The sequence below is a fragment of the Azolla caroliniana genome, unplaced genomic scaffold, assembly GCF_043228905.1.
Source record: "Azolla caroliniana isolate FFs.n. ecotype wild unplaced genomic scaffold, voAzoCaro1.0.p SCAF_20, whole genome shotgun sequence".
Classification (NCBI taxonomy): Eukaryota; Viridiplantae; Streptophyta; class Polypodiopsida; order Salviniales; family Salviniaceae; genus Azolla; species Azolla caroliniana.
In genome coordinates, this window is record NW_028230455.1 from 13,712,981 (window position 1) to 13,730,804 (window position 17,824).

The following is a 17,824-nucleotide window of genomic DNA, read 5'->3' on the forward strand; positions in this document are numbered from 1 at the left end:
TTCCGTATTGCCGGTAAGGTTAATGATGTCATGTTCCGCCTTGATCTTCCTCCGCATCTTCGGATACATCCGGTCTTCCATAGTTCTCTTCTTGAACCTTATAAAGCAAAAACTATTCCCGATCGTGTTACACTACCGCCGCCCCCGCTTGAGTTAGACGCCGGCCCGGAGTATGAAGTTGCTGCCATCCTCGACTCCAAATTTGTTCGCAACAAACTTTATTATTTGGTCGATTGGCTCGGCTATAGTCCGAGCGAACGTACTTGGGAGCCCGTCGAGCATGTCACCAATGCTCAGGATCTTCTTGCTGATTTTCACCGACAGTATCCCAACAAACCCGGTCCTCAATCAGCATCGACTCATTCCACTCGTCGTCTTAAGAGGGGGATAGTGTCATGATATGGCAAGACTCGAACCCATGACCTTATGGTATATGGGTCGAGCTCTTAACCATCACACCATCTATTGTAATTTGTAGAATATTATTTTCATTTATGTTTTATTATAAGAAATTAATGTATATTCTAGATTTCTCTGGAACATTCTAGAAGCTTCAGGACTACTCCTGAGAGCACTATAAAAGGAGGTACAAGGCATTGTTTTGAACCAAATTGGTTCAACACCAGTCTTAAGCCTCATAGCCACTTTGTACTTATCCTTCACATAATATATTAGCTGCTATCATCATCTCTCTCTCATCCTCGCTATCTCTCTCTCCTCTTCTCTCTTTCTCTCTCGGGAATCTTACGCAGTCCCGTCCTCTTAGTACTAATTTTACTTCTCTTCTTTAGTACTAATTCTCTCTCTACTTTAGTACTATTCCTAACAATGGGAATCTAACAAGGCTCATCATGCTCTTCACAGGATCAAAACAACATTCTTAACCCACCATTCTTCTTTCTTGATCTCTCTTTTCTTTTCTATGATGCTTTCTTCTTGGTCATATGGAAATGGTATTACGTTTTCTTTTATTTTCTTTCTTCTTTATACCATGATACGATGTTAATCTACTTATGCATCGGGTCGAGTGTGTTTGCAATAATTGCACACGCTCAACTCATGACCCTTTTGCATATTGCGATGTATCTCAAACTCTCCCTTCTCTTGAGCCATTTCTTACGATAATAATTATTCTTGTGCATCGGGTCGAGCGTGTTTGCCTAATCGCACACGCTCACCTCATGGCCCTTTTGCATATGATGTTGAATATGGCACCCTTCCCTTTATTGAGCCACCACTTGTCTGATTCTTGAGGAATAATGTGGTTGTCTTGAGGAGGTGTATGTCGAATACCCTAGGGTTTCTTACCTTAAGGCATGCATAATGTTTCATACACCTAATGGATTATTATTCTAATTAATTTCTAATTACAAAAATTGTCGTTTCACTTCTCAAATTGTATGATTTTCTCGTAATTGTCATTTACCCACCCATAATTAACTCTCTTTTTTCCCTTCTTTTTCATGTTTAAAGTATTGCGTTTACCTATCATGTAACGCTTCTGTGTAGATTATTTTTTCGTCTGGACTAGGCATCATGCCGCTTTTTGAACATTTTTTTCCAACGTGTCATCTAGGTTTAACTCATATTATTGAGCCTTACAACTCAAGTGAAACCACATGAGTTTCCCTATTGATGTTTTAGTCATAAATTTGAGTACCTACATCTTTGCACACAATACCACCACCATTTGTATCAACTTGTGGCTTATGTCACAATTGAGCAAATTACAACCATCATAGTGGGATGTATATGTGCATATCTCACACCATCGATTTATTTGTGATTGTTTTTTCTTTTACCCTTGTTGTCGCCACTCCTTTACTCTTAGGGTAGAGAGTTATTTTATCGTTTTTATCATAACATTTGCTTGTTACTCGCAAGACTAGAATATTACTTGCTAGTGCACTTCTTTTTTCATATAATACACTTTCTCGACCATATCAATACATGTTGGGTTGGCATTCTAATATAAGGCTAACTAGGAAACTACATTGATGTTAGAACCATGGTTGAGCCTCGGGGAGCCGCCATGATTACTCAAGATAGAGATCCGAGAAAGACATCTTAGCTATGTTTTCCCCCATGGTTTTGAAAACACCATAGTGTTACCATAGTTATCGGATCTTGAATCACATCTCATATGTCTAGAGGAGTAAAGACGTGAGATGCTTTCTTGGTAAAGTTCTTCCGATCAAAATTTCAAGCATTCATTTTGCTGTGTATTTTCTGAACCTCCTTATTTATATTGTATACCCACAACTTGCTTCATGGAACACATTTTGAACGCAGTTCTGTTACCCGCCCGGCAAAGGAGTTAAAGACCAGAATGTGAAAGGGATTGTATATTCAGAATCTATTATAATTAAGTAGTTTATGAGACGTGAACGGACGGACTGGAATAGGTATGCCAATCCGGATCCGGACTGGTTCCGAACAGGTGCTGGTTGGCACCGTTTTGTACTCAGCACCGGTGACCTATATAAAGGCTCGGTTACAATGTAAAACTTTGACGGATAATTAATAGAGCTTCTTGTTTTATCTTTAAGTGTTGATTACCGTTCTGTGCTAATTGTTCTATCATACGCGTGTATCAAGATAAGAGTTTGCGTTGACGACCAAGGGATATAAGAACGAAAGAACCGAGGAGGCCATTAGCACTTGGCTTGGTCATTGGGAGTCTCACTTTGAGCTCCACCCCAAGCTCGATGCTGTAAAAATAGGTTATGTCGGTCGTAAGTTAGGTGGCCGAGCTACTACTTGGTGGCACGAGCTAAGGATTGCAAAGAACTTACCCACATCTTGGGAATTGACTTACGAACAAGTTATCATCAGATTCACATTGCCAAGAATGATATTCCTAAAACCGCTTTTCGTACGCATTATGGCCATTATGAGTTTTTAGTTGTACCTTTCGGGTTGACTAATGCTCCAGCCATATTCCAACAAGCGATGAATGGCGTTTTCCGAGATCAACTCGGTGATTTTGTTGTTGTCTTCTTGGATGATATTTTGATATATACCTGTACCTTGCAAGATCATCTTCAACATGTTCAATTTGTTAAATGCGAAAGTTGCGTGACAACTCTTTCTATGCAAAACGTGCAAAATGTGTTTTTTTCCAAAAATCTATTGTGTACCGAGGTCATTTAATTATGTAAAATGGCGTTGAAATTGAAACTTCTTGTATTGAAAAGGTTAAACTTTGGCCCATTCCTCGTAATATTTGTGAACTTCGATCATTCTTAGGATTTTTTGGATTTTTACGAAAATCAATTCGTAATTATTCTAAATTGACTACGCCATTAACTGACATTTTAAAAGGTCATCCACGTAAGTCTATCAAACCAATTTTATGGAATGAACAACTCGACAAATCATTTAAGACACTCATAGAGCATGTGTGTCAGGCTCAAACTCTTCTTTTACCGGACCCTTCCAAGCCTTTCTCAATCGAAACCGATGCTAGTGATTATGCTATTGGTGTCATCCTTTATCAAGGCAGTCACCCTATTGATTTTGAAAGTAAAAAGCTTGATGCTACTCAATCTTGGTATTCGGTTCAAGAGAAAGAGTTGTTCGCGGTAATGCATGCACTAAAAACATGGGGGCATTATCTCTATGGAAATGAATTTGTGGTTATAACGGACCATCAATCCTTGAAGTATTTTTGTGACCACCCAGATCTTGTTGGTCATAAAGGCTGTTGGGTTGACCTTATGCAAGATTTTGATTTTTTCCATACGTTATTGCAAGGGTTCTATGAGCACCATTGCGGATTGTTGAGAATCGAACTCAACTTCCCATAGAGAGAGTGTTCACACTAGTCAGTGGACATCGTACTAGGATAGTTTTGTAATTAGTAGAAACTCTTGTTGGTATTTAAACTTGCCCCAGATCAGTTGGTATTTAAACCAACCTCTTGTAACTTAGTTACTGTTGGATTGAATATACATTTTCTTGTTTTAAGAGCTCTATCTCTCTCTCTCATTCTCTCTCTCTCTCTCGTGTCACATGCACATGCACATGCACACACACATAGTCCTTCCTTTGTGGAGAATAACTCTTGATTCTTTACATGGTATTAGAGCGCGTGGTAGCTTGATCCAAGCCCTTTGTCTTCATGCGTGTTGTGGTCAAGCTCATAGAGAACCAACTGATTGTTGTAGCAACGATTCCAGCACAGCTCACATCAAGAGTAGAAGAAGTTCGACAATGAACACCCAGATGGGAAGCACTCTTCCCACCAGATGGGAAGTACTCCAGTCGACCCGGAATTGGCCGCACAAGAGATAGAAGACAAATTTCGACTCGGATACATGTTCAAAGAAAGTTCGATTACGACAAGGCTTAGTGGACCATGGGAGCCCTCGAGCGACCAAAGTACATCTTGGCTGAGTCTGAAACTCGACAAAAAGAAGGCCAAGATGTCCAACTACGAAGATCCAATCGACAATGAGTCAACTCTATCCCTTGATAGGGAGTTCGAAGGCTTGGACATCGTGACCACCCAGACAAATGGAGCAAAGAAAGCATTAGTTTCCTCGAACGAGAAGCTATGCCAGTCCACCCATGAAAAGAACCCTCTAAGCCGATTCGGCTACAATCAGTACATGGCGTATCATTGCGCCTTTGTGATGATTCAGATAGTGACTGTCCGAGAACCGGAAACACTTTCCGAAGCCCTGAAGGAACCGCGATGGGTCGACGAGATGAATGAACAAATGCAGGCCTTGTGCAAAAACGAGACCTGGGATCTTGTTCCCCATTCACCTCACTGGAAAGCAATTGGTTGCAGATGGATCTATAAGGTCAAATACAATGCTGATGGCTCTGTAAATCACTTCAAAGAATGACTCGTCGCAAAAGGATACGCACAATCGCACGGAGTTGATTACGAGGAGAACTTTGCCCCGATGGCAAAGATGACAACTGTGCAGACCGTAATTGCACTCGCAACCACGAAGGGGTGGCATCTCCACCAAATGGATGTCAAGAACGCCTTTCTTCAAGGCGAATTGGAAGAGGAGGTGTATATGATACAACCACCCGGTTTCGAATCGTGTACTCATCTGAAAGTCGTGTGCCGACTCAAAAAGCCGATCCACGGCCTCAAGCAAGCACCCTATGCTTGGTATTCGAAGATCACTTAGTATCTTTACCAAATGGGCTTTTGAATGGCGAAATTAGACAACCCATGTACATCCGAAACGAGCCGCACAACCCGATTGTCATTATCCTATACGTGGATGATCTAGTAATCGGGGGAAAGGATCTCACTGAGATCATCAAGGTCAAATCACTCCTATCAGTCCGATTTGAAATGAAAGACTTGCACTAGCTCCATTACTTCCTTGGCATCGAACTAATTCGAACACCAGTCGGGACATTGATCTCTCAACGGTACTACGTTGTCACCTTACTCTACATGTTTGAAATGACCGAGTGCAAACCCGTGTCTACCCTTCTTGACCGAAATCTCAAGCTCGATGTCGATACGAGCACAACCGAGTGCGATCCAACTCAGTATCGACAACTGATCGGATGCTTGATTTATCTAACCATTACACGACCCGACCTCAACTATTCAGTTGGCCTACTTAGGCAATTTATGCAGAACCCACGAAATGATCATCTCGATTGTGCTAATAGGATATTTAGTTATGTTAGTACGACGATGGATTACGACATCATGTATAAGTCGAATACGCTTATTCGACTGGAAGGGTACACAGACACAAATTGTGCCGGTTATAAGGCCGTTGGACGATCCATTTCCAGATTCCTCTTCTCCCTCGGCAGCGGAGCGATCTCCTGGAGCAGCAAGAAGCAACTGACAGTCACCCTATCGTGCTCAGAGGCCGAATACATGGGCGCAGTAGTCGCAACATGAAAAGTTGTCTTGCTAAAACGCAGTTTGAAGAACCTAGGTGTTCGCATCACAGATCCAATTCACCTCTTTTGCAATAACATGAGCAACATCTACGTCGCTCGAAACACAGTATTCCACGCATGGACTAAACACATCGAACGGGCATGTTGAGAATCAAACTCAACTTCCCATAGAGAGTGTTCACACTAGTTAGTGGACATCGGACTAGGATAGTTTTGTAATTAGTAGAAACTTGGGCACTTGCCCTAGATGAGTTGGTATTTAAACCAACCTCTTCTAACCTAGTTATTGTTGGATGTAATATACAATTTCTTGTTTTAAGAGCTCTCTCCCTCTCTCTCTCCCTCTCTCTCTCTTCTCTCACGTGCACATGCACACACACACACAGTCCTTCCTCTGCGCAGAATCACTCTCAATTCTTTACACGGATGCACTTAGTCGCATTAAAGAAGTTAACATGCTTAGTTTCACGGAAATAAAATCTGATCTCTTAGATCACCTCCTCGAATAAAACGCACATTCGTTCTAATCTCGAGTAATTTTTCCTAGCCTAACATGCGCTCTGGTGTGCATAAATACGTGACTCAATGCTTACAATGTCAGATTAATATGTTGGAACGATTTAAAGCTACTAGTCTTTTACATCCCTTAGATATTCCGAACAACAAATGGGAAATTATCTCGATGGATTTTATTGTTTGAGCTCATCTTCTCCTATACCTCATGGGAATAACGACTCATGTGAAGAGTTCTCCATCGAAGAATATAATGTCAATAAAGATATAGACAATGAAGGTAATGCCAACGAAACATCGAAGTTCATGGGCGGTCAACCTAACAACAACGTAATTGACTCTAATGTGGTTGCCCCTATTTCTATTCAAGAAAAGAAATCGAGAAGCCCTATTCAAGAAGAATCCCACGTAGAATTAGTTTGGCCAGATTTAACTTAGTGACATCAGATATGCAACTTGGATTTGATGTCAACAAAATATTTTGTGCTCGTGGTTGTCTGTCAATGATTGGGAAAGCAACATTGCGAGTATTAAGGCGTTACTATTTTTAGATGACTGGTGATCAGCAAGACACTTACCTCGTCTTACATATGTAATTGGTGTCTGACAACTCTTCGGGGATCAAAGTATCATTCGAGTATTATATCTTCCCTGTGCAAAAACAATATGTAGAGTTGCATTCAAAATTGAGCTATGTGTTAGTAAAATGCAGCTACATAGAGTACAACAACGTCTTCTTAGTGGGGATCAGACTGTCAATTGTAAAGAGGTTCCAAGTATGAAAGGTGCCATTGGAAGACATGCTATTGGTTGGATGAAAATTTACTTTCAGTTAAATTATGAAGTAGTCCCACTACAAGCAGGAGTCACCTCTTTGATAATAACACATGTTCAGAAGTTTTGATGTCTTGGGGCGAGCCGTTCCCCCGTGTTCTCTACATTCAATTGGACAATACTGGTAGAGAGAACAAAAATTCAACTGTGTTTGGCTATCTAAGTACGTTGGTCAAGCAAGGATTGTTTAGAAAAGTGAAAGTCAATTTTCTTTTGGTTGGCCACACACATGATCATATAGATTAGATGTTTTAGCACATTCTCCAGACATTTGTCTCGGCATGATGCTTTTACGTTACCTACACTATTTGATTTCATTTGTGATGCATACACACCACCCCCAAAAGTGTTACACTTGAAGGAGGTATATGACTTTAAGATATATATATATATTAGATGGGGGTGTTGGGAATGTTAAAGTACTCGCCCAGTTAAACAATATAAGCTTCAATCACATTTTTATGATAAAGAAAAATGAAATAAGTGGTTCTACGCTTATGTATGCCAAGCAATATTCATCTTCTCCAAAATGGGAACTTGAAGGCGGTTGCCAATTCTTACTTTGTATGCCGAGTATAATAACTTTCTATGGAGCTAAACAAATGCCAATTGAGAAGAAAGGACAATTGCATAATGACTTGGTAGAAGAACAAAAACACTTATGGATCCAAGCCTTAACAGAAAAAAGGAAGCATATTGTGGCTGCAAAGAAATATGCTGCATAACAAGACACGTCATGGTGGGATGTATTCTTTAGTGATGAGGAAGGAATTAGTGAAAAATTGTGTATCTGGTGATAATTGGACTTTGGAAATGCCATTCACATGGTCGCTACAACAGGATCGTGTAAATAAAACTGCGGAGCAACCAACTAACGCGATTAAATTTGACAATTTGGTCCATCCACAACAAAGAGACATTTATGTGGGACTAAGCATGACCAAAGCAGCTGAAGCTAGATGCGAAGGCAATTTGCAAGAGCTCATGGTGGGGATGTTGATTGCAACACCTGTTGATGACAACTCACAAGGCCACCAATTTTAGATTGGTAAAATTGTAGAAGTGCCAATGCATGAAATAGAAAACACGATCAAGTCTATAAAAGTGTATTGGTACAAGACTAGAAGTGAAAATGCTTTTACAGGTAAGTATACATTGAAGATGATTAAATGCCCACTTATTGTTTTGATTTCTTTCAATTCCCATGAATATCATTTCTTATAAAAGAAAAAAACATTGGCCGTAAAGTTTGTGATATAAATTGAGAATGTAGCTTTTTGAAATTTCAGTTTTTAAATTTATTTTTAAGTCACGAAAATGGTAGATTTTTAACCTTTTTCATAGTATATTTGAGAGTGTATGATACTGGTATCAATGTGTTTAGTAATATCACAGAAAAAGTACTCAAAAGGGCATATATACAAAGAAAAGGGCATATATACATACATACATACATTTCTCCTTGTAGTCCAACGTCTATATACTTGTGTTCACACACACACACACACACACACAAAAGACACACGCCAAGGAAAAACAACATACAAAGAAAAGGGCATATATACATACATTTCTCCTTCTAGTCCAACGTCTTGATACCAGTGTTCACACACACACACACACACACACACACACGTGACACACAAAAGACACACACCAAGGAAAAACAACATACAAAGAAAACGGCATATATACATGATATATATAATTATAAACTTTATAGCTTTTTCTTTTGGCCCTAAGCCAATTCAGCGCTCAACCGACTCCCAATCGGCTGTATGCTCAGCCGACTCTCAATCGGCCCTTGGGCTCTCAGCCGATTCCATGTTTTGGGCTCCACTTGAGTGGATAGGCCCAACACAATATGGCGTCTAAACACACACATACACCCACCTTACACACACAATCACGCACATTGTATCCTACTCCAAAAAACACGTTAAAAGCGTAATGGAGAGAAAATAACCGATCGTGCGGTTGAGATTAGATCCGTGGAGGAGTGTTCCCCGGTCCGATGGTTGACACGTGGGATATCAATTGGAACCTAATAAAAAGAAATACATAATTATAATATTAACACATATTAAACAAAAAGTCTGCGTGTTTGTGTATGTATATATATAAGAAATGAGAGGCCCCAAGTTTCTTCATTCTTCATTCGATTATTCAAGTAGCAGCAGCAGTCGGTGGAGCATACAATCTTGTCGTGGGCGGCGATAAATTGGAAAAACGAGATGAGTTGGGAGGAGTTGTTGGCGGCACGAATACGACAGCTCGAGCGGAGGCCGAAGGACATGGATTGGGCAAGGGAGACGTTGCGTACGGCAAGGGAAATGAACAAAGGCTGGTTCGACCGGATGCACCGGTTGCGACCGAAGAAGATCGAGGAAGGTGATTGGGTGCTGGTGTATGATAGTAGCGTCGATAATCAGCACAAGGCGGTGCGTAAGTTTTCGAAGAGATGGTTCAGGCCCTACACGGTGATAAGTGCGAACGATAATGGCACGTATCATCTTGCGGAGCTCGACGGGCGCGGCTGGCGGTGCTGGTAGCCGGTAAGCGGGTCAAGGCGTTCAAGAAGCGGTACGATGACGAGCCGGTTCTGGAGGGCGTGGATGACAGTAACGATCGGATTGGAGGATGCGAGGATTCGGAGAGCAAGGAGTGAACACAAGCGGTTTTCTCCGGTGGCTGTCCTAGCGCGTGCCGGTGGACACGCAATTTGGTGGGGGTGGATGTCGTGGAGAAAACCGGCCATAGAAGAAATCCAAGGGATACGCGTGAATTGGCCCTTACCCGTGTGCACATGATTTATTAACTTGTACATGTTTAGGATTTATTCGACTGATGTGAATATATACTAGGTTGTGTACATTAGCTACCTAGGAATTCAGTGTGAATCTCTGTAACGGTCTCTCCTTGGTTGCCTATATAAGGGGAGGGGAGAAGACCAAATATATATCGCGTTTTTGGGGGGAGGACGAAGTGTTGTCGGTTCGGGAACTGAGCTCTCTCTCCTCCATCTGTCTTCAGTTGTCATCTGCAGATCTCCGTGGCGGTCACCACAATCTTTTTTGTTTCCTCTTGGGTTAGATACCGGCTACCAGTTGTAATCTTGGGTTCTTTATAATCTTCTTTATTCGTTAAAGTCATTTTTGTGTCTCCGCGTCTCTGCAATTTTCCCTTTCCGCAAGCGTGAACCTTAGTTGGTTGGTGCATTCGTCTGGAATTCGTCTCGTGGGTGGGTGCTTCAGTAGGGAACAAGCCTAGTCGGCTGACGTGTTCGTATCTCTCTTCCTCGCCACAATCTTGCTCCTCGGTTCAGGGCCTCTGGGGTCCCGCCTTGGTTCTCCCGCGTGAACGGAACAACACGACAGTGTTGCTGGCTGGTTCGGATCCGGATGGTGTCTGGGTCAGACCTTGCCAACCGGTTCCGGTTTCTCTCCGGATGTGATCGGTGACTGCTTGCGAAGTGAGAAGGCATGCACCCATCCTTACCACCCTCTTATCTATATGTACAAGGGCCCCAAAACAAAGGAGGCACGGTCACGGCCCAGTTAACTGCGCCCGTGCATACGCACGCACACATATACACTCGGTTACATCCGGCTCCTCTACACCAGCAACCACGCACGCACCTGAGACCAAACCCTAAGCTACCCTGGGGCTCGTACACGCACACACACACATGCCGCCTGCTACAGTGTCGTTTTAGCATAGAGAGGAAGAGGGAGCCTACATCCCAGGACCGGTCGGGGCACCCAGGCTTGTTCACACGACAGGGTCCTCATGTAGGGCACGCCTCTTCTCAGAATGACCGCCTCCTGTCGCCAAGCTGCCTACTAGAAGCTCACGAGCCGACCGGTATGAGTGGGGTCTTGCACAACAAGGAGGGGAGTCTACCAAAGAACTGCCTAGCACACAGGCTCGCCGCAAGCAATAGGAACCAACACCACCGCACACCCACACACACCAAAGTGCGTCCTGGCACAAACCCACAAAGAGACCTACAAGAACCAGAGATAGCCCGCGCACTGTCTACCGCCTAGCCGCACTCACTCACCCACATCCATAGACGAACTCACACCCTAACCCTAGCAAAGAATAGAAACAAGAACACCCCTAAAAGAGACAGAAAGAACCGAAACTGAACACAACGAAAGAAACTACTATTATATTACAACAAGAACGGAACCCAACGGGTGGGAACCTTGTGGAACCTCCAAAACCAGGAACCCCTTTACAAAGGGTGCGCCCTCCCTTTTATAGAACAAGGTGAGGTCGCGTTTCTATGTGGATAAATCCCGATTTACATGGGATACTCTGTCCTGACTTTATTACCATTCGGCGCCATAAAGGCGCCCCTAACTCCTATGCTAATTTTGTACGAGGGTGCGTGCATATGCTGCACCCCGCTGATTCCTTCAATATCTCACGATTTCTCACCGTAGCCCGGAATCTTCACGACACCGTATTTGGGACCCACACCGCCAAATCCGTTTCGCGTCGAGAAATCTAATACGAACATTTGTTTATGCAACGACCAGTAAATGCGACCCACTGGTAAAAAAAAAGAAAAGAGGATAGTCGAGACTATTAAAGGGACTACATGCATACACACTTTTCAAGAAAAGGAGAACATGCGTTTGCACAATTATTCACAGACCCAGGATTCTAACTCACAAAAAGAAGAGAACAAACAATTTTCTGCACATCACAGAAAACGACCTCATGCATTCTGCTCTCCTCACACTCCTCGATCCCCTCGCTCCCCACCTTACCTGAGGCACCAAAGACGGATTAGCTTGCAATCCTTACCCCCTAGTCGTTCTCCCCACCTTAATTGAGGCACCAAAGATGGATCAACTTGCGATCCTTGTCCCCTAGTCGTTCTCCCCACGCATCTTACCGAGACAACATGCCAATCTCTATCTCCACGGCTCTACGGCGATGGCTACAGGAGAAGGGCTTTGAAGGCTATATCCGGGTAGCAGAAGCTCTACCACACCCCGATGCCCACAAAGTTGCCAAGAAACTTAATGTCGACACAATAACAAACTCCAATATCAGAAAGAAGCTGGGTTTATCCGGGACTGGTGAACGACACTTCAAAATTCCTCCTGCAGAGGCGCTCGAACAATATTTCAGAGAATATTCAACCTCAATGAAGGCCTACAGAACATGGGATATCCCGAATCCATTTTTTCAGGAAGTGGCGAAGTTCTTGCTGGAAGTAGGCTACGTACACACCAACGCATACGAGATTCCAAAATAGAAAGCCGGCATTGTCATCGATACATTCGAGGGACGCTCTGTCAACTGGGGAGTCATTACGGGACCAGCATTGAGGGAGGACCAGTTTCTTGTTTAGGGCTCTCTCTCTCTTTCTTTCTCTCTCTCTCTCTCTCTCTCATGCACATACACACACACACACACACACACACAGTCCCTTGATTATAATTTACAGGAATCGACAAGGGTTCGGTTTGGGAGTTTCCAGACTTGTACCGAACCAGTTCCTAAACCGGTTAAGGCTAATCGGTTTGGCCAAACCAGTTAAGCCAACAAATATGTTTAGCCAAGCTAATTAAGCCCTGACCGGTTTGGGCCAAATTGGTACGGTTTAGGTTGAGCCATCCCAAACTGATCTCAAACCGGTTAAGGAAGCTCAACCCTAAACTGAACCGAACCGAATTTCCTAACTGTTTAAAAACGGTTTAACAGTTCGGTTTAGGCTTGAGCTGATTTGTTGCTTATTCCTACTTCGTATTATGCATGCCTTCATGCCCCCATTCATGCTTGTAAATGTTACTTCTAGATAAACATATTAGGAAGGCTCTACTTCTACTTGCCCTCCTAATAATATGAAGATATCTTGTCTATGAGATTACAAGGATGTGTTGAAGAGCACGACTTTAGTCTTTCCAAGGTTTTTTCTGAGCCCTTATTCGCATAAAAAACCATATATGCATGAGAGAATGATGTTGTAAATAGTCATGAGATTAAAACACCAAGATTATGTCTTCAAGAAGAAAATGGATATATGTACCAAATATATCGATTACCTAACTACCTCTATGTGTGATGTAGTCCCCTACCTTGCTGATGTATAGTTCGAGGAGGATAAGGTAGAGTGGATTAGTAACTCTTCAAAACAGTGCTTGTGATTGCCCCTAATAACCCTCATAAAGCCTCATGGCAATTCATTCCATAAGTCCCAATATCTCAAGAAGGAAATTGATGTCTAGATTGCATCTAGTTAAGAAAAAGTATTGATGGCTGATAGTGAGTTCAAAGGTGACGGCATTCCGCGATGTCATTGGATCTAGATGGCAGTCCTTGTTGGACATGAAGACTTTTTGTTTTTGCTAGATCTTTGACAAAGTTGATGATTTTGCGTAGGGGTGAGGTTCGTAGATGAGAGAGGAGTGCTTGTGATGGTGTGTTGTTGTCAAGGGTTATGGAAAGATGAGTGTGGTCGGCACCAATTGGGTTGGGTGGGATGGTGATGGTTTGGGTAGTTTCCCTTGTCCCTACGATATAATCATCTAGTATGCTTCCACCACCTTCAAGTCAGAAGCATTCTCCTGCTCACGGGAGATAGAGGAAGAGAGAGATCTTCATTCGTTTCACATCCATAACCCAACAATACATACCATATATGTTCAGTTGTTTTGCATCAAACCCAATGCTACACACCACAGTATATATGTTCATTCGCTTCACACCATACTAACCGGCCATATATAGTTCAAATATATTCGTTTCGTTCATTTGTTTCGCATCTATACACAATAGTTCAGTTGGTGTTCGATTTCTTTGGTAAAGATTCATCTATTGGTCCAGATATAGAGATAGAGATGACGGCCCCGTTGTGGAAGCATCCAACGACCTCGAGCAACACACTTACTTGATATATGCTCATTCATTTTGGCATATATATTACCTGATCGGACATATCTAGTGAAGGAGGCCAAAGTGACAATATGTTAGGAATATGGGATTGAATCGCGATGATTTAAACTTCAAGCACAATTAACAATAGATGAAACCACAATACGAAAATGAAAGTACACCAAAATTTTAACGTGGAAAACCCAAAATAGAGAAAAACCACAGGAATTATAGGTTCCAAACAACTTTACTATGATCTGAGTACAACGGAATACAACCTCTCTAGGTTTTCACTAGAGGAATGTATCTACCTCTAGGCGATGGCCTTGGTTACAACCTTCACCAAAGATTACAAACTGAGTACAATTTCTCTACGTTTGGACTAGAGGAACGTACAAACCTCAAGGCAACAGCCTTGGCAACACAATAGTGAGCACAACTGAGTGGATAAAATAACAAAGATTACAAACAGAGTACAATTTCTCTATGTTTGGACTAGAGGAACGTACAAACCTCAAGGCAACAACCTTGGCAACACAATAGTGAGCACAACTGAGTACGAACTCTCTAGGTTTTGACTAGAGAAAATGTACTAGCCTCAAGGCAACTACCTTGGCTACAATCTTCACTTGATCGGGTGGATACAACAACAATAAGCACAACTGAGTGTAGTCTCTCTAGGTTTTTAACTAGAGGAAATATATTAGCATCAAGGCAACACCTTTGGCTACAATCCTCACCCGATTGGGTGGATAAACCAACAAGAAATTACCTAGATTACAATTCCTCACCCTACTAGGTGGATAGAAAAACTATCAAAGATGGAAACAAGAAAAGCACGAAACCAAGAAACCTGATGCAAGTAGACAGGATAGGTGTTGTTCAACCGTGATTCTCTGATAGCACGAACAACCCCTCACAAGTCTCTGTCTTCGCTTTGGTAGAACATTCTTCCTCTTCCTCTTCGTCTTTCATTTTCTGTTTTTGCTCTTGGTTTTTCTATTTTTCTATCTGTTTTTTGTTTTTGCTCTATGTGCTCAGAAATTAGGTTACGTGCGGTTTTCTCCTTCTCTTTTTCTGTTTTTCTCCTTGTAGTCCAACGTCTATATACCTGTGTTCACACACACACACACACACACACACAAAAGACACACACCAAGAAAAAACAACATACAAAGAAAAGGGCATGTACATACATACATACATATATATATATATATATATATATATAATTATAAACTTTATAATTTTTTTCCTTTTTCGTTTGGCCCTAAGCCGACTCCCAATCGACTGTATGCTCAACCGACTCTAAATCGACCCTTCGGCACTCAACCGATTCCATGTTGTGGGCTCCACTTGAGTGGATTGGCCCAACATAATATGGCCTCTATACACACACATACGTTAAAAGCGTAATGGAGAGAAATTAAAATGATCGTGGGGTTGAGATTAGATCTGTGGAGTGTTCGCCCATCCGATGGCTGACACGTGACGTGGTATATCAATTGGAACCTAATAATAATAAAATACATAGTTAGAACTTAGAATATTAACACATATTAATCCGCCTCATTTAGTGGGAAGTAGACAAATAAGTGAAAAATGAAATAAGTTTGCGTGTTTGTGTATGTATATATATTTATATAAGAAATGAGAGGCCCCACTTTCTTCATTCGATTATTCAAGGAGCAGCAGCAGCAGAAGGAGAAAGTTAGATAAAATCCCAAAAATGGCCGGCTTCGCCCTCGGCCGCTGTGGAGCTGTTGCACTTGTCGCCACATACTGCATTGTAACCATGATCTTCTCGTCATCCCATATGGCTATGGCTATGGACGGCATAATGGCGGGCCGATACAATAACATGGCCCTTCACCGGCGTCACGGCCCATCGGAAATGCAGTCCCGTAGTACGGCCGAGGATTGCCACGACCCCTCGCCCGGGCCCATAGGCACGCCATCTATTCCTCGCTTCAGCACTACTCCGGCCGGCATTAGTCCGATCGAGGCCGAGATCCGGCCGCGCCCGGACATCGTGTTGCCCGATGCCACGGGCCCCGAGCGGCTGGCCGCATTGGCCAAGCACGATGCCATGAGGATCGGGGACCTCAACACGAAGATCAACAACGCGATCGTGGTGCGGGAGGCCGGGAACAAGTCGGTGTTCGCGGGCGGGGCGAGCTTCGTGGTAAACGCAGGCCTCGGTCTCTTCCTAATGGAGGTATACATACATACATATACATATATATATGTACATGCTTCTTTTCCATAGGTTTTCTGCTGTTAGAAAGAAAGAAAGAAAGAAAGAACTCAAATTATGGTTTTTTTCTGCTGGACATATAGATATCCCTGGGCACCCCTTCATTGAAGCTGCCCATGATAATGGACACCGGGAGCCAGCTCGTGTGGACGCAGTGTGCGCCTTGCACCTCCTGTGTGGCCCAGAAGGCCGCCTTGTTCACGCCCTCCGCCTCCTCCAGCTACCGTACTCTCCCCTGCTCCACCACCTACTGCCAGAGCCTCTCGGGGAAATGCGGAGCAACCGCCTCGGCCGAATGCATGTACACATACAGCTATGCCAGCCAGGCCACTACCCAAGGCACACTTGGGACCGATCGCCTCACATTCTCCGATGCCTCCTCCAATGGCGGTGCCGCATCTGCGGTGGACATAGCCTTCGGGTGCGGGTACTCCAACCAAGGAGACTACGGAGGCGCGGCCGGCCTCGTGGGCATGGGCCAAAGCTCCCTATCCTTACCTTCCCAGCTCGGACTGAGCATTGGGGGCCGGAAATTCTCCTACTGCCTCCTAGCGCAGCCGTCCACCGCCTCCACCCGATTGGTCATCGGAGGTCCGGCAGGCCAATCGTCCTCGGCCGGGATGAGCTTCACCCCGATGATCGCCAACCCGTACATTGTCGCATCCCTCTACTACATCAACGTGGTGGGCTTCAGCGTGGCCAACCAACGGCTGAGCCTCCCGGCTGGGATCTTCGACATAAACCAACAAGGAGCTGGAGGCATGATCTTAGACTCCGGGACTACATACACATACATCCCAAAGGACGCGTTCTCGGTCATCAAGCAAGCATTCGATTCGGCCATCCGGTTGAGCCCGTACACGGGGCACCCTGTCTTCCCGGCTTGCTACACGTCGGCCTCGGGGGCCTCCGTGCCGCCCCTCACATTGCATTTGCAAGGGGTGGACATCGGGGTGCCGGTGCCCAATTACTTCATTCCCGTGGACAGCCAAGGGACCTTTTGCTTGGCGATGATTCCGACCAATTCCGGAGGCCTTCAGATCGTGGGTAACATGTTGCACCAGAACTTTGAGGTGTTGTATGACCTCGATAATTCTCGCATCGGTTTCCGACCTCAAGGTTGTTGAGGTGTTTCCGCCCCATACATTTCTTTCTTGTATTGGTTGGTTGGCTCCATGTGAACAACCCCTTATTGCAACACACACACACACACACAAAACCCCTTATTACACACACACCCCATGGTTGTCCATGTGAACCCCCCCCCCCCCCCCCCCATTTTAAAACACTACAAAATATCGTTTATTAATTATTTTCATTGGGTTTTTTTAAAATAAATATTTGCTTGAATCTCTTCTATGAGGTTCTCGCAATTGTAATCACAATGCCAACTTTAGTTTGATTGTTCATTTCATTGGTTTTATCATTATG

General features: G+C 43.5%; 1 pseudogene; it reads left to right on the forward strand.

Moving 5' to 3' along the window:
• Nucleotides 1-16,504: 16,504 nt before the first annotated feature.
• Nucleotides 16,505-17,520, forward strand: LOC147851142 (aspartyl protease family protein 2 pseudogene; annotated as a pseudogene).
• Nucleotides 17,521-17,824: the final 304 nt, after the last annotated feature.